Here is a 19,943-nt window from a genome sequence, read left to right on the forward strand (position 1 = left end):
TTCTCCTGATAATGAATAAGTCTCATGAGATGTGATAGTTTTATAAAGGGCAGTTCCACTGCACATGCTCTCTTTCCTGCTGCCATATAAGATGTGCCTTTGCTCCTCCTTCACCTTCCACCATGATTGTGAGGCTTCCCCAGCCATGTGAAACTTTGAGTCCACTAAACCTCTTTTTCTTTATAAATTACACAGTCTCATGTATTTCTTCATAGCAGTATGAAAATGGACTAATAATTTTAGGATGTAAGTGCTGCTTTCAGTGATACCTTCTGCATATTCTTTTCCTATTCTGAGATCTTGTGCAAAAATGTTACATGAGGTTTCCTGTATTTTCCATAAGCTTTGAGTGGTTGTAAAACTATACTATATGTTATATATAGGCTTTTGTTTCAGAAAATTGAATACTCTTTCTTTCCTTTTTCTTGTACAGGAAAAAAGACTGACACATTTAAAATTGAAGTCATATGTGCTATGAAAATTCATCTCAAAAAATTTATTCAGAGGTCACAAACCCCTTGTGGCATTAATGGCAATATAAAGAGTGCAATTTAACAGATCTGAGGCATCGAGAAATCTTTCTTCAAAAAGAGCTCAAAAACATTTTAGAAGATAGCCCAGATTTAATTGGCAAGTGCTTAAGGGCTGCTCTTTGAGATACTCTTTCCTTCAGATCTGATAAGAAGTGGGAGCATTTGTAAGAAACCACTTTGAAAAATAAGGTGTTAAGATTAGGTAGCAAAACTATTAAATGGTTTCCTTTTGTTAAGCCCTGCTAGCTCATAAAGGGTTGAAAGAGTGAGACTGTAAAGCAGGTGACCTGACAGAATATACCTAAGAGTGGGATCAGGACACAGCAAGAGAGTACTCCAAAAGAAAAAAAAAAAAAAAACAAGAAGAAGAAGAAAAAGCAGTAATTGAAGAGAATAAGAGCTTTATAGAACTGAAATAGTTCTTGGAGTGAATTTTTGCTGACAAAAAAGAAGCATTTTAAGGTGACTTTTTGGGTTATTTTTACTTTTAAGATGAAAGGGTGCCACATATATAATAGTGACAGGATAACAAAAGAGGGGAGCTCTTAGTTTGAAGATTTTCTTGATCCCTTTTAAACAGAAATGGAGTACACCTGTATGAAAATGAATTAAAGCCAGGAGGCAAGAAAACCTGGCCAATAGCTGCTTAAATAGCTGCCCTGGAAGTGAGCCAAAAACAGATTGGATTAACTTTGCAAAAGTGAGTCAATAACAATTGCGATTATTTCAAGGCAGAGCTCAAACCCAGTCCATTGGAAATGAAAACTGAATAATAAAAGATGCAATATGCAAGGGCATGAAAACTGTTTGCAGATGTTAAATGACTCTGGCAAGACAGATAGAAAATAAGTAGCAATAATTTCATCTTCATGAAAAAAATACATGTTCTATTAAAGAAACAAGAAATGGGTCAATTTTGGAATTGTAAGAACAGAAGCACAAAAAAGACTCATAGATCTTGAAATAATATTTAGACTCACAAGTGTCCTGGATACTATAAGTCAGTTGCAATTGAGGTGATCTTTTAAATTTTATTTTAAATTCTGGGATATATGTACAGGATGTATAGTTTTGTTACACAGGTAAACATGTGCAATAGTGGTTTGCTGCACCTATCAATCCATCACCTATGTATGAAGCCCAACATGCTTTAGCTATTTTTTTCTGATGCTCTCCCTCCCTCCATCACACCAAGAGTCCCTAATGTGTGTTGTTCCTCTCTCTGTGTCCATGCGTTCTCATTGTTTAGCTCCCACTTATACATGAGAAAATATGGTGTTTGGTTTTCTGCCCCTGCATTAATTTGCTGAGGACAGTGGCTTCCAGATCCATCCATGTCCCTGCAAAAGACATGATCTCATTCCTTTTTTATGGTTGCGTAATATTCCATGGTGTATATGTACCACATTTTCTTTACCCAGTCTATCATTGATAGGCATTTGGGTTGACTCCATGTCTTTGCTGTTGTGCATAGTGTTGCAATGAACATACACATGCATGTATCTTTGTAATATAATGATTTACCTTTCTTTGGGTATTTAGCCAGTAATGGGATTGCTGGACCGATGATATTTCTGTCTTGAGGTCTTTGAAGAATCACCAGACTGTCTTCTACAATGGTTGAACTAATTTGTAATTTCACAAACAGTGTAAAAACACTCCCATTTCTCCACAGTCTTGCCAGCATCTGTTGTTTCTTCACTTTTCAATAATCACCTTTCTGACTGGAGTGAGATGGTATCTCATTGTGGTTTGATTTGCATTTATCCCATGACCAGCAATGTTGAGCTTTTTTTCATATGTTTGTTGGCCACATAAGCGTCTTCTTTTGAGAAGTGTCTGTTCATGCCTTTCTCTCACTTTTTAATAGGGATGTTTGTTCTTTTCATGGAAATTTGTTGAAGTTCCTTATGGATTCTGGATATTCGACCTTTGTCAGATGCATAGATTGCAAAAATTTTCTCTCATTCTGTAGGTTGTCTGTTCTTGCTGATGATAGTTTATTTTGCTGTGCAGAAGTGCTTTAGTTTAATTAGATATCATTTGTCAATTTTTGCTTTATTGCAATGCTTTTCATGTTTTCGTCATGAAATCTTTGCCCATGCCTATGTCCTGAATAGTATTGCCTAGATTTTCTTCTAAGTTTTTTATTGTTTTGGGTTTTACATTTAAGGCTTTAATCCATCTTGAGTTTATTTTTGTATAAGATGTAACGAAAGGGTCCAGTTTCAATTTTCTGCATATGGCTAGCCAGTTCTCCCAGCACCATTTATTATAAAGGAAATCCATTCCCCATTGCTTGTTTTTGTCAAGTCTGTCAAAGATCAGACAGTTGTAGATGTAGTGCAGTTTGAATCAGGTAGCGTGATGCCTCCAGCTTTGTTCTTTTTGCTTAAGATTGTCTTGAATATAAAGGCTCTTTTTTAGTTCCATATGAATTTTAAAGTGTTTGCTTTTTCTAATTCTATAAAGAATGCAAATGGTAGTTTGATGAAATAGCATTGAATCTGTCAATTACATTTTGCAGTATGGCCATTTTCATGATATTGATTCGTCCTATCCATAAGCATAGAACGTTTTTCTATTTGTTTGTTCTCTCTGATTTCCTTGAGCACTGGTTTGTAGTTCTCCTTGAAGAGGTCCTTCACTTCCCTTGTTAGCTGTACTCCTAGGTATTTCATTTACTTTGTAGCAATTGTGAATGATAGTTCATTCTTGATTTGGTTCTCTGCTTGTCTATTGTTGGTGTATAGGAATGCTTGTGATTTTTGCACACTGATTTTGTGTCCCAAGGCTTTGCTGAAGTTGCTTCTCAGCTTGAGAAGCCTTTGGGCTGAAATGATGGGGTTTTCTAGATATAGGATCATATAATCTGCAAACTGAGACAGTTTGACTTCCTCTCTTTCTAAATTAATGCCCTTTACTAATTTCTCTTGCCTGATAGCCCTGGCCAGAACTTCCATTACTATACTGAATATACTGAGTGGTTAGAGAGGGCATCATGTCTTGTGCTGGTTTTCAAAGGGAATGCTTCCAGCTTTTGCCCATTCAGTATGAAATTGGCTATGGGTTTGTCATAAATTGCTGTTACTATTTTGAGGTGTGTTCCATCAATACCTAGTTTATTGAGAGTTTTTAACATGAAGGGATGATGAATTTATCAAAGGCCTTTTCTGTGTCTATTGAGATAATCATGTGGTTTTTGTCTTTAGTTCTCTTTATGTGTGGTGATCTTGATTAATTATTTTTCATAAAAAGTTTTCATTGAAAGTCTCCCTCACAATTGTTCAGATCAAGCAGTGGAATTATTTATGAATTTGAGCACTGTAGATTCAATGAAAATACATGGAATTTTTTAAGAATAACAAATAGTACCAATTTTTATCTATTTCTGGGGTGAAAGTAGACTGCATGAATAAAACACAGTAAATGATAAACTGACTTTGTCCCTTCATCCTTGAACTGGAGTACGCTTCCAGAGAATGCAGGCCACATGAACTAAAAATGGAATTAAGGAGCTGTGTAACATGAGCGTAGAAAGATGTGTGATTTCTCAAAGACAGTCAGTATTCTGTGGGGAAATATTTCATGAGCTAATATGTTTTGGAGTAAATTCAGGACTAGCTCCAAGTTCTCGCTCGTTGAGCTGGAGCTGTGAAGTCAACTGTGCTGAGGTGGAGACTGTAGGGGCTTTGGAATCATGCAGACCTAGGTTGAAACTCCAGATACCCACTATCTATTTGTTATGTGAATTTAGGATTATAACGTCTCTGAAGAAGCTTCAATTGTCTGGTCTATAAAATAAAGATTACCATGCTGATAAGGTTTGGCTCTGTGACCCCACCAAAATCTCATCTTGAATTAATTACAATTTGTGGAGATATTGAGGGAGAGACCTGGTAGGAGGCGATTGGATTATGAGGGCGGTCTCCCCAATGCTGTCTTCATGATAGTGAGTTCTCATGAGAGCTGATGGTTTAAAAGTGTTTGGCAGTTCCCCCTTCGCTCTCTCTACTCCTGCCACCATGTAAGACACGCCTTGCTTCTCTTTCACCCTCTTCCATGATTGTAAGTTTCCTGAGGCCTCCCAGCCATGCAGAATTGAGTCAATTAAATATCTTTTCTGTATAAATTACCCGGTCTTGTGTAGTTCTTTATAGCAGTATGAAAATGGACTAATACACATGCCAAACATGCAAAAGCATTGCATTACTGTATTAATCAGGGTTCTCTACAGAAATAGAACACACACACACACACACACACATATATTATATATATATGTACATATATGTGTATAGATGTATATATGATATATATGTGTGTATATATGTATATATGTACATATATGTGTACATATAGAGATGTTATAAGGAATTGGCTCGTGCAATTATAGAGGCTGAGAAGTCCCAACATCTGCAGTTGGCCAGCTGGAGACCCAGAAGAGCCAATGATATCATTCCAGTTCGAGTCTGAGGGAAGAGAAGAATGATGTCCTTGCTCAGTAGTCTGTCAGGCCAAGTTTACTCAGCCTTTTTGTTCTGTTGAGGTCTTTAATTGGATAAGGCCCACCCACATCTGGGAGGGCAATCTGCTTTGCTCAGACTACTGATTCAAACATTAATGTCCTCCATAAACACTCACAGAAACACCCAGAATAATGTTTGAACAAATGTCTGGACACTCATGGCCCAGTCAGGTTGACACATAAAATTAGCCATCACGAATACAAAAAACAAACAAACAAAAAAAAACACACACATACAGTCATCAATCAGTATATGTGGGGAATTGGTTCCAAGATGCCCTGCGTATGCCCAAATCTGTACATATTCAGATTCTGCAGTTGGCCCTGTGGAATCTGCCTATGTAAAAAGCCAGACATCCGAATGTTCACATTCTATGAACACTATTTACAAAGTTTGGTTGAAAGAAATCTGCATATAAGTGAACCCAAGCAGTTCAAACCCATGTTGTTCAAAGAGCAACTGTATAAAGAAACTAGTAAAGTGCTTAAAACCCACTTATGCCTAGTGTTCCATTATTGGAACGCTAAGCTTATGGGAGTTATTTATATCCTACTGCGCAAGGTCATCACCAAGGTCTGATTTTTCACAAAAAAATTGCAATCTCTGACATAATTGGGTTAAATATGGTAAGTATTCAGCAGATTATCAAATATCATGTGTAGTTTCCAAGTACTGAAATATTTGAAGTACGTGCTCACTAACATTACTACTATCTAATGGGTTTCTGGGTAGTAAAGATCTCACAGAAGCTTAATTATGTGAGTATAATGAATCAGAACTAAATAGAAGAAAAGGAAAAATATATTTAGAAAACTCAAAAGTAAACTAGACAGAAGTAAGATTGAATACTAGGCATTAATATCACAGTAGAGAAGAATACTACATGTACCAGTTAAAACAAAAAACAAACAAAGCTACAAGTTTATTACATATTAAGTATTATATTTCAGAACAGTCTTATACGATCTCAAGAAGACTTTCTTCTTACCCTCAAAATTATACTTTCTCCAAAATGAATCCCATTGTACAGTGCAGTGAAATACAAAATGAATTGGAAACATTTTATTTGATGACCTGACATCTGCTATTCTAGAATGTCATGGAAAATTTGACAGTGCTATTTAATCTATAAATGGTAGAATAATGCAAATAATATTATTTTAGGCTCAATATTAATAATATTAGGTTATTAACAATCTATATGTTTGATGAAAATTTTAACCTCTTAGTTTATTGTGTATCACAGTAAAACAAATTACCTGGGGTAGGCAGGTCCTTGCTCACCAACCCATATTATCTGTGCACTTTACACACAATAGCTATTAGCCAATTTACACATTGAGTAATATATAATAAATCTAATAATAAGGAAGCATTGAAGTTAGGTATCTTCATGAAATTATAATAGTATCAAACATTTACTATATGCTAGGCACAGTTCTAAGTGCTCACAAAATTTTAACCAGTTTTTAATTTTTACAACAGCCTACACGACAAGTAGTATTATTGTCCATTAGCAGGTAAGAAAACTGAAGCACAGAGGTGTTAAAACAAATTGCCCAGGATTAAGAACTGTTATTTGAATCCGCACAGTCTGGCTATAGCCTCTCGCCTCTTAACTACTGTGAGATATTGTACTCCTCAGTCCTATTGGACAACAAGTTACTAAGCATCATATATAATCACAGTAGCATAAGAACTATTTTATTTTTATTAATAAATGATATATATGTGTAACCTATCTGAGACTCTGTCATGAAATAACCAGCTGTGCATCATACTAAATATGATTAGTTACCTAGGGCTGCCAAAACAAAATGCCCCCGACTTGGTAGCTTAAAACAACAAAGTATTTATTATCTCCCAGTTTGGGAAGCCAGAAGTCCAAAATTAAGTCATGGCGGAGTCATGCTCCTCTGAGGGCTCTAGGAAAGAATTCTTCCTCGCCTCTTCCAACTTACGGAGGCTCCAAGTTTACCCTGGTTTGTGGCAGCGTCACTTCAATATCTGCCTTCATATCTGTGTGTGTGTACGTCTTTGCCTGTGTCTTCTAAGGATACTTCCACTGAATTTGGGGCCTACCCTAAGCCATTGTAGTCTCATTTTGTTCATAATTACATCTATTTCCAAATAAGATCACATTCTGAGGTTCTGGGTAGGCATGAATTTTGGGGGACACTATTCAACCCACTATTGTGAGTTAAACAAATCCAATGTCCACCTTGAAAGTGCATCAATATTTCAGATAGCCTGTAAGTTCTTACTGAAATTCAGCTAAGAATATATTGACCTTTATTACTGAGAAACTCCAAGCCAGGAAGCACTGGTAGAATCCAGTCCATGTTCTAGGGAAGAATTTGAGGAAGTCTCTCAAAAGAGCTAAATAATGATTCTGAGGTGTTGACTGAGAGAAATACTGAGAGGAACGAGAAATAAGGCCAGGCATTAAGGGACTGGGTTAAAAATAGAGAGAGAACTGAGGAAGCAAAGGGCCAAGAAGTAAAAAATGTAACATTAATGTAATTGGACAAAGATAGGGATGGAAGTACAGCCTGGGCTTAGGGTCAGGGTCCTTCATTCCCAAGGTGTGACACTGGAGCACCACTATCTCAGAAACAGCTCAAATGAAGCATCAAGGGGAACAGAAGCCCTCTCAAGGCAATCCACTCCATGGTATCAAAATGCCTCTGCAAAGGCTGCTGCACCTTCTTGCCCAACCTCGAGGACACGTCTTTCTTTTTTTTGATCTTGAAAATAGAGGGTAAATCTTTTGGACAGGAAAATCAAATGGTCCATTTCCTCAATCAAAAAGGGAATGTCTCAGGTGAAATTCCAAGCCTAGTTATGGCACTAACATGGGAGGATTTTTGAAACCCAAAGAATTCCTAGGTATCAGGGTCTAAAATAAAATGTTAAAAAATGAATGAACAGTATTTTAGCTGATATAGCAGGAAAGAAAATTCAGTGTCTATGCAAAGAGAAGTGGCTGAGAAGAGCTGGGTAGGTTGACAAAGAAATTTTATTTTATTTTGGGGGGTCTAAACTAGAGTAGGCAAAACTGCACACAAAACAATGCTATTGTTTCATTTATTTGTTTATCTCTACATTATTTTCCCTGTTATCCCCTTTCTCCATACACATTCCTCTCCACTGGTATATGCTACCATGCTGAAGTGCTCAATGTCTATGTTTTTCTTTTTTTATGTGTTCTTTCAAAATGTATAATTTTATTTTATATGAGTGTAGATTCGATTTATTCAAATAGTGTTATCTACTTTACTCTTACTTTTTTCATTCTAAAACTTATTTTTAGGATCATTTCATGTTGCTGTGGGCTTATCTAGTTGGTTCCTTCTAACTTCTGTAGAGTAGTCTATGCTGGGAGCCCACCACATTTACTCTAACCAGCTTGCTCACTGATACCCTGCCTGCCTGTACTACTGCCACCACAAATCTTCTGTGATGATTATCCTCTTGTACATTTCTTTATGAACCTGTAAAATAATTTATCTGGGATATATGTCCAGGAGGAGACTTGTTGAATCATACAGAACACACATAGTTAATTTAGTTAAGTTCTACCAGATTGATCTCTAGGATAGGTGGAGACTTCTTGAATTAGTCTATGCTCACACAGCTATAAAGAACTACCTGAGACTGGGTAATTTATGAAGAAAAAGGTTTAAGTGTCTTACAGGTCTGCAGGGTTAACTGGAAGCATGACTGGGAGGTCTCAGGAAACTTACAATCATGGTGGAAGGCGAAGGGGAAGCAAGCACTTTATTCATGTGGTGGCAGCAGAGAGAGAGCGAGGGTGAAGTGCCACACACTTTTAAACAATCAGATGTCATGAGAACTCACTATCACGAGAACAAGATGGAAATCCACTCCCATGATTCAATTACCTCTCACCAGGCCCCTCCTCCAATACGATATGAGATTTGGGTGAGGACACAAATCCAAACCATATCATTTCTCCATTTCCACTAGTAGTGGATGAAAACCCTGTATCAGCACCTCCCTTCTAACACTTGACATCATTGAAGCTGTCTAAAAAGAAGTCACTTGGTATCTCACAGTCATTTTAATCTGCATTTCTTTGATTACTAATTAATTTTTCAGATTCTTTTTCTGAAAATTGCATGTTCATGTCATCTACCCATTTTTTCACTGAGGTTCCTGTTTGTTGTTTGGTGAAGTTTGGAAGCAAGACAAAGCAGCTTGGGTACAGAGAAATGAAAAGAGGGATAGGATAAAGCCAGGGTATTTCTAAGAATGCCATGGCTTACATGCGTAGAGTGTTCGGAGGTAGTAGTACTTCATACATCAATACACTGTTTCTCCTCACAGAGAGAAAACTGTAAATAGCTTAAAGTCAAATCCTCTGTGTTGTTGCATGGAGACACTGGAGAGATATATTAAGGAAGGGAAAGAAAGATGTAAAGATAAAGTTGTTGTCTTTTCTAAGAACATTTGGGATGAAATGAGATTGAGAGAAAAACTATGAAGTATATTAGCCCAGAACTAACTTCCAAGCAGAGTTCAGGAAGCTTCTATCACATCAATTAAAAGTTGCAGCCTCTGTTGGAAGAAGCACTGAGATATAAAGTACAACTGATGGCCCTTCGTTACTATGGGAATGAATTAGATACCTCAGATGATGCTTTCTGTTTTTTTGCCCTGATTTAATGTGACACATATGATCACTAAATAAAACTATTATTTCTTCCCCACTGTCATCTTTTAAATATTCGTGGATAGGCCAGGCATGGTGGCTCACACCTGTAATCCCAGCACTTTGTGGGGCCAAGGCAGACAGATCAAGAGGTCAGGAGATTGAGACCATCCTGGCTAATACAGTAAAACCCCATCTCTACTAAAAATACAAAATATCAGCTGGGCTTGGTGGCACACGCCTGTAGTCCCAGTTATTCAGGAGGCTGAGGCAGGAGAATCGAGTGAACCCAGGAGGCTGAGGTTGCAGAGAGCCAAGATCGCACCTCTGTACTCCAGCCTGAGTGGCAGAGCAAGACTCCGTCTCAAAAAAAAGAAAAAAAGTACTCGTGGTTAGAGGTTAGTTTGGCTGCCATATCCAGTTATTTTATAAACTCCTTTTTAAAGCCACCAATTACATGAGGAAGTTCGAGAAGTTACCTAAACTAGTGGCTATACAATGTCCACTAACTCAAAGTAGAGAGGATGCGAGCAAATAATTATCAAGGAAGTGCAGCTCTGGTTATTATATTCCCTGCAGTGACAACTGGGATATTTGGGGCCCAGGGACTTTGAATCCCAGAGGGAACACTTAAATTATTTATCCTTTGGTAATGGCTTCTTCTCAGCAAGATGCATTGCACATGGGGTGCTGAGTCATTTTTCTTAAGTTGAACAGAGAGATTACAAATGATAGAAAGGACATCCTAGGTGGAGGTAGCTCTTTATCAGCTTACAGTTTAATTTTATGAGCCCATTTGATGAGCTTTAATTTCCTCTTTTCGGAGTCTTATCTAGAAAAAGTACTTGATTCCTATAGGTCTTTGATAATTGTATTAGGCTTTCTGTATCCACTATTAAATATATATCCCACCATTTGACATTTTAACGGAAAGGACCATGCTTATTTCTGAAATTGAACACAAGTGTAGTAAAATTTTAGTTACAAGCTGGTTTGTGTCTTGAAGTCCAATAAGTAAGAAATGGAAGTCCATTATCTTAGAAAGAAAAAATAGTAAGGCACTAGAAATTAAAACGTCCTATCTTAATAGATAAATTTTCCTTAGATTCTCACACTGTGCTTCCTTTAATATATATAAAGGTCAAATTACTGAACATAGAAATAAAAACATATTCCTGAACCCATAGGATATTTTTAGCTTTATGTCTGAAGATACTGGAGACTTGGCACTGTTGCTAATTTAGCCATTTAATTAGATTACATGCTGCATACATTCAAGTCCCCTATCTGTTGAATAGTAGTTATATTTGTATGGCAGTTTACAAGTTTCAAAGGTGTAAAAAACCCTTTATCTCAATGTAATTGATCCAGTGAGGTAGAGAGGGCCAGCATTATTATTACCCCTAATTTAACTTCACTTTCAAATTCCTCTGCAAAACAAGGTTGATTATAATATGGTATTGACCCCACACGGCTATCACGAAGCTTAACAGAGTTCATCTAGAACACTTGGCGTTATGTCCAGAATATGGTAAGTGTTTAATAAATGTTAGTGTGGTTGTCAATATTACTGATAAAATTTCAAGAATCTTTTGATTCTACCAGGACATACGATTAGTTGTTTCTTCCACCTTCTAACTGTCCTCATTTCCATAATATGCTTTGCTTCCCTCTATATCCAATATCAATTCCTGGTTAATCAATAGGGTCACGTTCTTAATATTTTGACCCTCTCTTGTTTCTTTATATCCACAATTCTTGTTAAATCCAACTTCCTGACTTCTCCATGCACTTCTGCACCTGTATAACTGAATGTGGATGAACACACACAAACACACACACACACCATAAGTATTCAGACTTGTCTCACTTTAAATTAATGCCCACAAATTTTAAGCAGGCCCTAAGTAAGAATCCTATTACATTTCTTAATACACTCCCCAAGTCACTTCACTCCCATTCAACCAGACAACAATTTTGCAGCCTCCTCTCTCTCTGAAAATCTTCAATACATCCTCTCCATTTTCATGCTTCTTCAGATCTTTGGTCAAATGTCAATTTCCCAGTGACAATTCTCTGATGCTAGTGGACATTATTGCCTCTACCCCAGTCCCTTTACCTTGCTCAATATTTCCCTGGCACTAATCTCCTTCTGACTCATCATATTAATGGACTTACTTAGTAGGTATATTGTTTGTCTTCACTAGTAGAATATGAACTCCTCAATTACAGGAATTTTGTCCACTTTGTTTATGGGATGTATCTTTAGAACATAGAATACCGTCAGGCCCTTCTTAGGCACTTTTAATGACTATTTGTTGAATGAATAAGCCAATGCAGAAAGGACATTCTGTTTTCAAATGGACACAGAACTGGAAAATCAAGCAGAAAAGTCCTGTTTCCTCGGTAATTAGGAGAGGTTGGGCCAAAGGCCAACGAAGGGCAGAATAACAGATATCTCACTCAGGAGAAGAACTGTGGGTTGTAATAACCAGAATAAAGGAGAATAAATTATGACAGATGTTAAAATTAATCAACATCATAGGTAGACATACCTTGAAATACCTTACAACTCTATTAGGCAAATTGTTGTGGTTGTCTTTCTCCTGATAGTGGAACTAGGAGAAACAAAGGGAAATGGACTAATTAATTCACAAGGCTGGGTTTCAGGAGCTGTGATAGAGGCAGTAAGAGAAAATATAGAAAGCCTGAAGCTGAATTTTCCCTAATTTGCTCTTAAAGGACACAGCAACAGCAATGCAGATAAGATTGTAAGTATTTTCATGAAGGGCAAAACACGGTGAAGTGGAAAGAGCGTGGAATAACAGCTCTAGAAGTTTTCGGATTCACCTCTGACAGTCCTTAACAATGTAACAAACACTGCTTACTTTGGCCTTAACTTTTTTATTTATAAAATAAAAGGGTTTATGGATTTAGGAACATTTGTTCTCAATTTTTTTTCCTTTCTTCATTCTCATTTTGGAAATAATTTGCAAATGTCTGGCCTTTGCTTTTTGCCCAAAGACTATCAAGATAGAGAAACTAAAACACATCTAGATTTTGTGGTTTCCAATAACTCCCAAATCCCACCTATAAAACCTGAGTTATGCTCACTTTACAAAAGTGAAGACTTGTTTTACACATATTCTATTTAATCTATTTCATCTATGAATTAATTTTCAATATATACTTCTACAGAAAGGATGATATTGGGACAAAGAACCACAATAGCTTCTTCCAATGAGAAGACTATGATGTAGGTGGATAAACTAGAAAAAAAAAAAAAAGGCTATTATATCACTCAGGATTCTTGGTCGTAAAAGACAAAATCTAGTCTCTTGAGCTGATTCAGAAGAAAAATTTACTAAATGAAGTCACTTGACTCACAGCGCCAGTGATCCAGGCTCAAGCGCTCTGCAGTTGCAACAATGCACAACCACTCCAAGGGAGCCATGCTGCTGAACCCCCAACCGCCTCCACTGTCCAGTGCCTGCCAGGTTCAGTCCCAGCCACAAGAACCTCCACCTCTGTCATTCTCAACAAACAAGTCGGTGTGCCATTCTACTTGTCAGAAGATCAGTTCTCCCAAGCTTGGTTCCCTCCTTACATTTCTCCAAATTCAACTTATCTTCTTATTGGTAGAACCTAAGTCACATGCCTAAGCTGATTGATAAAATCACACAGGTGCAGGATAAAATAATAATAATAAAAATAATGATAATTTCCAAAGATCTTGCCTAAAAAATGTTTTTAAAAAATTATACAGCACTAAATTATCCCCTTTAGTAGATATTCACATATTCAAATCAAGGGACCTGAAATTGACTACTTTTTTATAGTACTACATTTTTAGGACAAAATAGCTTTCTCTCTTCCAGTCATGACCCTCTGAATGAAATGAAGATATTGTGTGTTTTTTGAATTATATTTTAAATGCATATGTAATACTTGAATGCATTCTTCTGTAAAAAATACGTGTAATACTGCGGTCATCTCTGCTCATCATCCTCAATCTTGACGTCTTCTTTTTCATATCTATGAAAACAATCATTAATAATCTGATGTGTTTCCTTCTTTAATTTTCATTCTCAATTTATCTTGATATCTGAGCAAATGAGTAATTAATATTATGGCTGAATTGGAGAAGAATTGATTTCAAATAATAAGGATTTTATAGCAAGAGCATATTGAAAAAGGCAGGTAGGTTTTCTAAAAACAAGTTTTGACTGGTGAATATTGCATTTATCAAATCGTGGAATTTTTAAGACACGATTTCTAAGTCTCATTTTGGCAAAAAAAAAAAAAAAGAAAAGGAAACTAAAGAGTATTCTGAAACTCAACTATAATCACTCAATTTTTAGAATGTGTTATTTGCCATCATGTTTAAATATCAAGTCTGTACTCTCAGGTAAGCCATTTATATAATAAATTTACAGGTAAAAACAATGCTGTATAACACAGCACGAATGCAAAATGCTTATAGACCACTTTAAAGGCATTTCTTACAAAGAATATTCAGTAAATTATGTCCACAGAAAGTACTGTCTTCATTGCACAATATTAGTGAAAATGCCACATTTTACTCTTCGTGACTATTGCATTCCATGGGTTATTACCAAGACCATCAATAATTGGAAATGCAAAGTATTGCTTGCAGTACTGTGTTGAAAGTTACTCGATAATGTATGATTGTGTGTATTTATGTAAAACTAAAAAATCTTGATGGATCTGTAGTCAGACTGTTGGGATGAAACCCTGGCCCCACCACGTAATAGTTACATGAGGTCTGGCAGTTTACTTACTCTCTCTTCTTCAGTTCTTTAATTGTAAGTTATGAAATGATCATAACACACGTAAGAGTTGTTGTGAAAATTAAAGTAACTGATCCATGTCAGGTGGCCATCCACAAAAGTCTTTGGTATATCCTAAGAGCCAACAAATGTCATGTGTTTTTATTGCCATTATCATTACCATGTTATTATTGTTATTATTGCAATTAGGTTTCTATAAATGAAAAAGACTGCTTTTGCAAACTCATGTATCGAATGAGCCAAACTTTGATTTGAGTTTCTATAATTTGATACAATACAGTTCAATAAATTCAGTGTCCAAGTTTCAGTTACAACTTCTGAAAAATTTTCCAGATATGTAATTATACCTTTTAAATCAATGATAGCTGCAATTCAAATGCCCATGTTATCTTCCAAGAATCTCATCACAGTCCTCTTGGCTTAACTTTCTATTTAAAACTCCAGGTGTAACAAACACTTCTCTTTTAAGCATGCAGAGAACAATCTATTAAAATTAATATATTAAAGGAAAGAAAATTCTATGACATGAGTTCTGTAATTGACACATTATTATAATAAAATTATTCACAGCATTCTTAGTCTCTCATAATTTCTAAAGGACTATTCTAAAATGTCAGCAGTAACCCTGTAGGATGAGTCTTCCCCTGTAAAACTCTCTGAATGACTCGGTTTCATTGCACAGAGAATATCTTAAATTGGTGGACAACAATTTATTCCCAACGTTCAATTCAATGTCTGAATATGATCTGAGTTCAGTATCAGCGATTTTGTTTGTTTGTTTGTTTGTTTGTTTGTTTGATTTTTGAAACAGAGTCTCACTCTGTCACCCAGACTGGAGTGCAGTGGTGCCATCTCAGTTCACTGCAGCCTTCACCTCCCAGGCTCAAGCAACTCTTCCGCCTCAGTCTGGCTGAAACTGCAGGGGAGCACCAATTCCTCCACTTCATTTTTCATTTTTTAGGGAGACAGGGTCTCACTATGTTACCCAGGCTGGTCTCGAACTCCTGAGCTGTTTGTCTTTTTTTTTTTTTTTTTTTGGTTTTTGGTTTTGTTTTGTTTGAGACAGGGTCTCACCTGTCATTTAAGCTGGAGTGCAGTAACATAAACATGACTTACTTCAGGTTTGTCATCCCGGGCTCAAGTGATTCTCCCACCTCAGCCTTCCAAGTAGCTGGGACTTCGAACACATGCCACCATGCCCTGCTAATTTTTGTATTATTGTAGGGACAATGTTTGGCCATGTTGCCCAGAGTGGTCTCAAACTCCTGAGCTCAAGCAATCCCCTCGCTTCAGCCTCCCAAAGTGCTGGGATTATAGGCAGCCACCATGGGTGACCTGAGCTGTTTTTAATAAATAAATGAGCACTCACTACTGCATTGTTCATTTCTTTGTACTTCTAGATTGATCTTTTGCCTTTTAACCAGGGTTTGCTGACTGCAGTACCTGAAAAGGACAGTTCTGGCATCCAATTCCACCTTCCAACTCTGGCAACTACTGATTAAAACCAGGAAGGAAACTGACCCAGGGCCAGCCAATTTGAGCCAAACACTAAGGAGATTCTATGCCTTAAGAAATTTAATCAGAAGACATAGAAGGTATTAACAGAGTGGACGACCCTACACCCAAAATGTAAGGATGCAGAAAGCGGGGCCAGAGAGGAGCCAGCCACACAGGTTATGAGAAAAGGAAACTGAGGAAGCTTGCAAGAAGTTGGAGAGAAGGAAACAGATAAACCAGAGACAAGTCAAGAAAAGTAGAAAAGAGGGAGACTGTGTGTCTTCAGAAGGATGTGAAAAAGAATCTGGATCACTGGCTTGCCAGTTCAGTCTCCAAGAAACATGGAGTAACTTCATTATCTGTCTTGGAGTAGCCACATATTTTGAAAAAATAACCAAGAACACCAAGTCGGGATATGCTTCGTACTGGAGGCCCTAGATTTCATCCTGGCAATTTAGAAACCATCCATCTCAAACAATCCCACAGCCATTTGTTCTGTTTTGCAAATCTCATTGGTCTGTCTTAGAGACCAAGAAGAGTTGCTAAAAATGTTAGTGCTGTATCACTTTATATATTCATTTAGTTCCACTGATTTTGTTCTATTTTATATTTTGTTCCAAATAAAATCCCCTTTCCCTATTGACCCATTTTCTATTTATTTGTACTTCTAGGGAGGCCCCTTTCATGTTTTCCACACTTCCAGTAAATCCCCAAGCTAAATTGGAACACCTAGTAAAATGAATACATTCTGCCCCTTGCAAAATGTCTTCTTAGGTTTCTTCTTTTTTTTTCTAATTAGAGTTCTTTCTGATATATTATTTTCAGAAGGCTTGCTGGTAGGAGAGGGAGTTGTTTGATCCATGCTGAGAACAAGGAGTTTCTACATGTTTTAGATTGTGATTAATAATTTTCATTATCTCATCTATATTTGCTATTCCATCATTTTCTGCCCCACTTCTAGAAAGCTAGTTTTACTGACCTTATATTTGCCCCACTTATTTTTTCCTCAAGTAGATTCTTCTATGCTAGCATCTGCATTATGTTTATAACTCTGTTTCATTAAATTAGTCACCAACTTGAAGTATTCTTGTATTTAATGAACATCATATATGCTCTCTCACAATGCCACCACCAAACATACATACTAAATTTAGTTACTTCTTTATTACTTAAATTATTTAGGAAAGCCTTTTGTATTTTGTTTTCCTGTCACTCACTTCTGCTTTAACCGAAGAGCTCTTTGAGCTAAATCATATTTCTGCAATGTTCAGATAAACATTCTGTGAGATAAAACCTTTAGCCTCAATAAGGTGGAATCACATTACTTTTTATACTTTGTCCCTTATCTTCTAGAGCAATCACTCTCCTACGAAAGAAAGCCAGTTGAAGTTGACAGAATTTGTCAGCTTGGATGAATTATTACTGTAATACGTAATATGTTGCCAAGTTTAAAAGGCTACGTTTCCTTTTGTCCAGCTTCCTTTTTCCTCAAGTGGGTTCTGCATTTGCTCTTCTTCAGTCTTGAGGAGTTACTCTTACTGTTAGTAAATTCTGAGAAGTAATGGAGAAAACCCTTCAGTGATTGCATTTGCTGGATTTTGCTGAGACATCATCATATGTGTGATGGGATACATTTAATTTGTGAATGCAGCCTTCAGACAGCCCTACCTATTTCACTATGGTCACCTGGTGTCCTATGCCAGGCATCACCCACCTCAGCTGGCAGATTATAGGTGACCTTCCAAGTGAAGCCAAGTGTTTGTTATCTTTGCTTACTTCCAATAAATCTGTTTGCCATGGGCGAATATTACATTCCACTAAATATGTATTTTCACCCTGTGTGTTAGCACAGGCTTGCATTGTTATAAAGGATTACTTGAGGCTGGATAATTTATAAAGAAAAGAGGTTGAACTGGCTCGTGTTTCTGCAGGCTGTACAAATATGGTGCCGGCACCTGCTTGGCTACTGGGGAGGCCTCAGGGAGCTTTCACTCATGGGAGGAGAAGCAGCAGCAGGCAGGTCACATGGTGAAAGCAGGAGCAAGAGAGAGAAGTGGGAAGATGCCACTCACTTTTAAACAACCAGATCTCATAAGAACTCACTCACTGTTGTGAGGATGGGACCACGGGGATGGTGCTAAACCATTCAGGAGAAATTCTGCCCCATGATCTAATCGCCTCCCATCAGGCCTCACATCCATCACTGGGGATTATATTTCAACATAAGATTGGGGGGACAAATATCTAACTATATCACCTTGAAAGTCAGCTATACATTAAAAATATAGAGCTAGAAATTTCTGAATTATATATGTTTTTTATGTCTCTGTCCCCAAAATTACAAGGATTCAAATTATTGCACGTATGCAAGAAATTTGCCTCTTAAAAATAAATTTAAAAGGAGGGTAAAAACCACAATCTCTTTTGCCAAAGCAATCTACTCAACTATTATTTTTGAGCTTAAGAAGCTCTACCTAACATATAACCAAATGCTATGCAAGACCACTTTAAATGTTTCAAAAATCGAAATCAATAAAATGTGTTTGTTTTTAAAAAGAAATACAATGTACAGAGTAGTGACAAATGGGAATATATTGTTGAAGAATGATATCAAAGATGGCTCTTTTAATTTCAATGTGTTATAGAGACAAATAGCCTGTAACAAAGCAAAGACATATAATTTATCTTGTGACTTTTTCCTTGCATATTTGCTTGGCTAAACAAAGGTTGGGTCTGGAATAAAAAATACATATTGATTTGCTGTTTGTCCTAAAATACTTACAGATAGAGTCTAGTGAATATTGTAGGCTAGTGACAGTATTTTTAACGAGAGACCATTTTTACTTAATTTCTACTTTTCTCTTTAAATTTATGTATCAGTTTGTTTTTAATTCTATAACCATGTATCTAATCCTAAATTGGATCAGCAATTTTGAAAGCACACTATATACATATGCAGCAGATTAGTTATTAAAGTACATGCACAGGATATTTCTGTTTCAGTGCTTCAAAAACTTGCATATCAAGTAAATGTCTACAAATAAAGATATTTTTAAAGTATTTTAAAATTCATCTTTCTCACATTTTTTTCTGGACGCTTTAAATATTTAAGAATAAAATATTTCATAGTTCGGAACAAATTTAAGCATGCATATTAACTTTACCTTCAGTATGGGCAAGACATTGATTCTGAGTGGGAATTTTTCTCTCTTTAGTCTCTAACACTCTCAGGTGGGTTGTTCCAAATTCTGAACTGAGATGGCACTAAGAAACATAATTATAGTCACAAGCTATATTAGGCCATTCTCGCATTGCTATGAAGATATACCTGAGCCTGGGCAATTTATTTAAAAAGAAGTTTAATTAGCTCACCGTTCCACAGGCTGTACAGGAAGCATAGAGGCTTCCGCTTTGGGGGAGGCGTCAGTGAGTTTCCAATCATGGTGAAAGGCAAAGAAGGAGCAGTCGTCTTACACAGTAGGAGCCAGGAGTAAGACAGAGAGCCGGGAGGTGTTACACACATTTAAACAATCAGATCTCCCCAGAATTCACTCACTATCACAAGAACAGCACCAAAGGGACATTGCTAAACTATTCATGATCACCCCCACGATCCAATCACCTCCCACTGGGTCCTACCTCCAACATTGGGGTTTACATTTCAACATGAAATTTGGGTGGGGACACAGATCCAAGCCATATCACAAGCTTAATCTGAGTTATTATTCAACTCAGCTTTAATGTCAGTAAAGTTGATATATTAATCACTAGCGTTTGATCCTGTCGTATGTCATTTTTCGTGTAAGCAAAATACAAAATTCAGGCCAAAGTGGCTCGTATCTGAAATCCCAGCACTTTCAGAGGCTGAGACAGATAGATTACTTAAGCTCAGGAGTTT

This window comes from Mandrillus leucophaeus, unplaced genomic scaffold, assembly GCF_000951045.1.
Source record: "Mandrillus leucophaeus isolate KB7577 unplaced genomic scaffold, Mleu.le_1.0 Scaffold292, whole genome shotgun sequence".
NCBI classification, from domain to species: Eukaryota; Metazoa; Chordata; class Mammalia; order Primates; family Cercopithecidae; genus Mandrillus; species Mandrillus leucophaeus.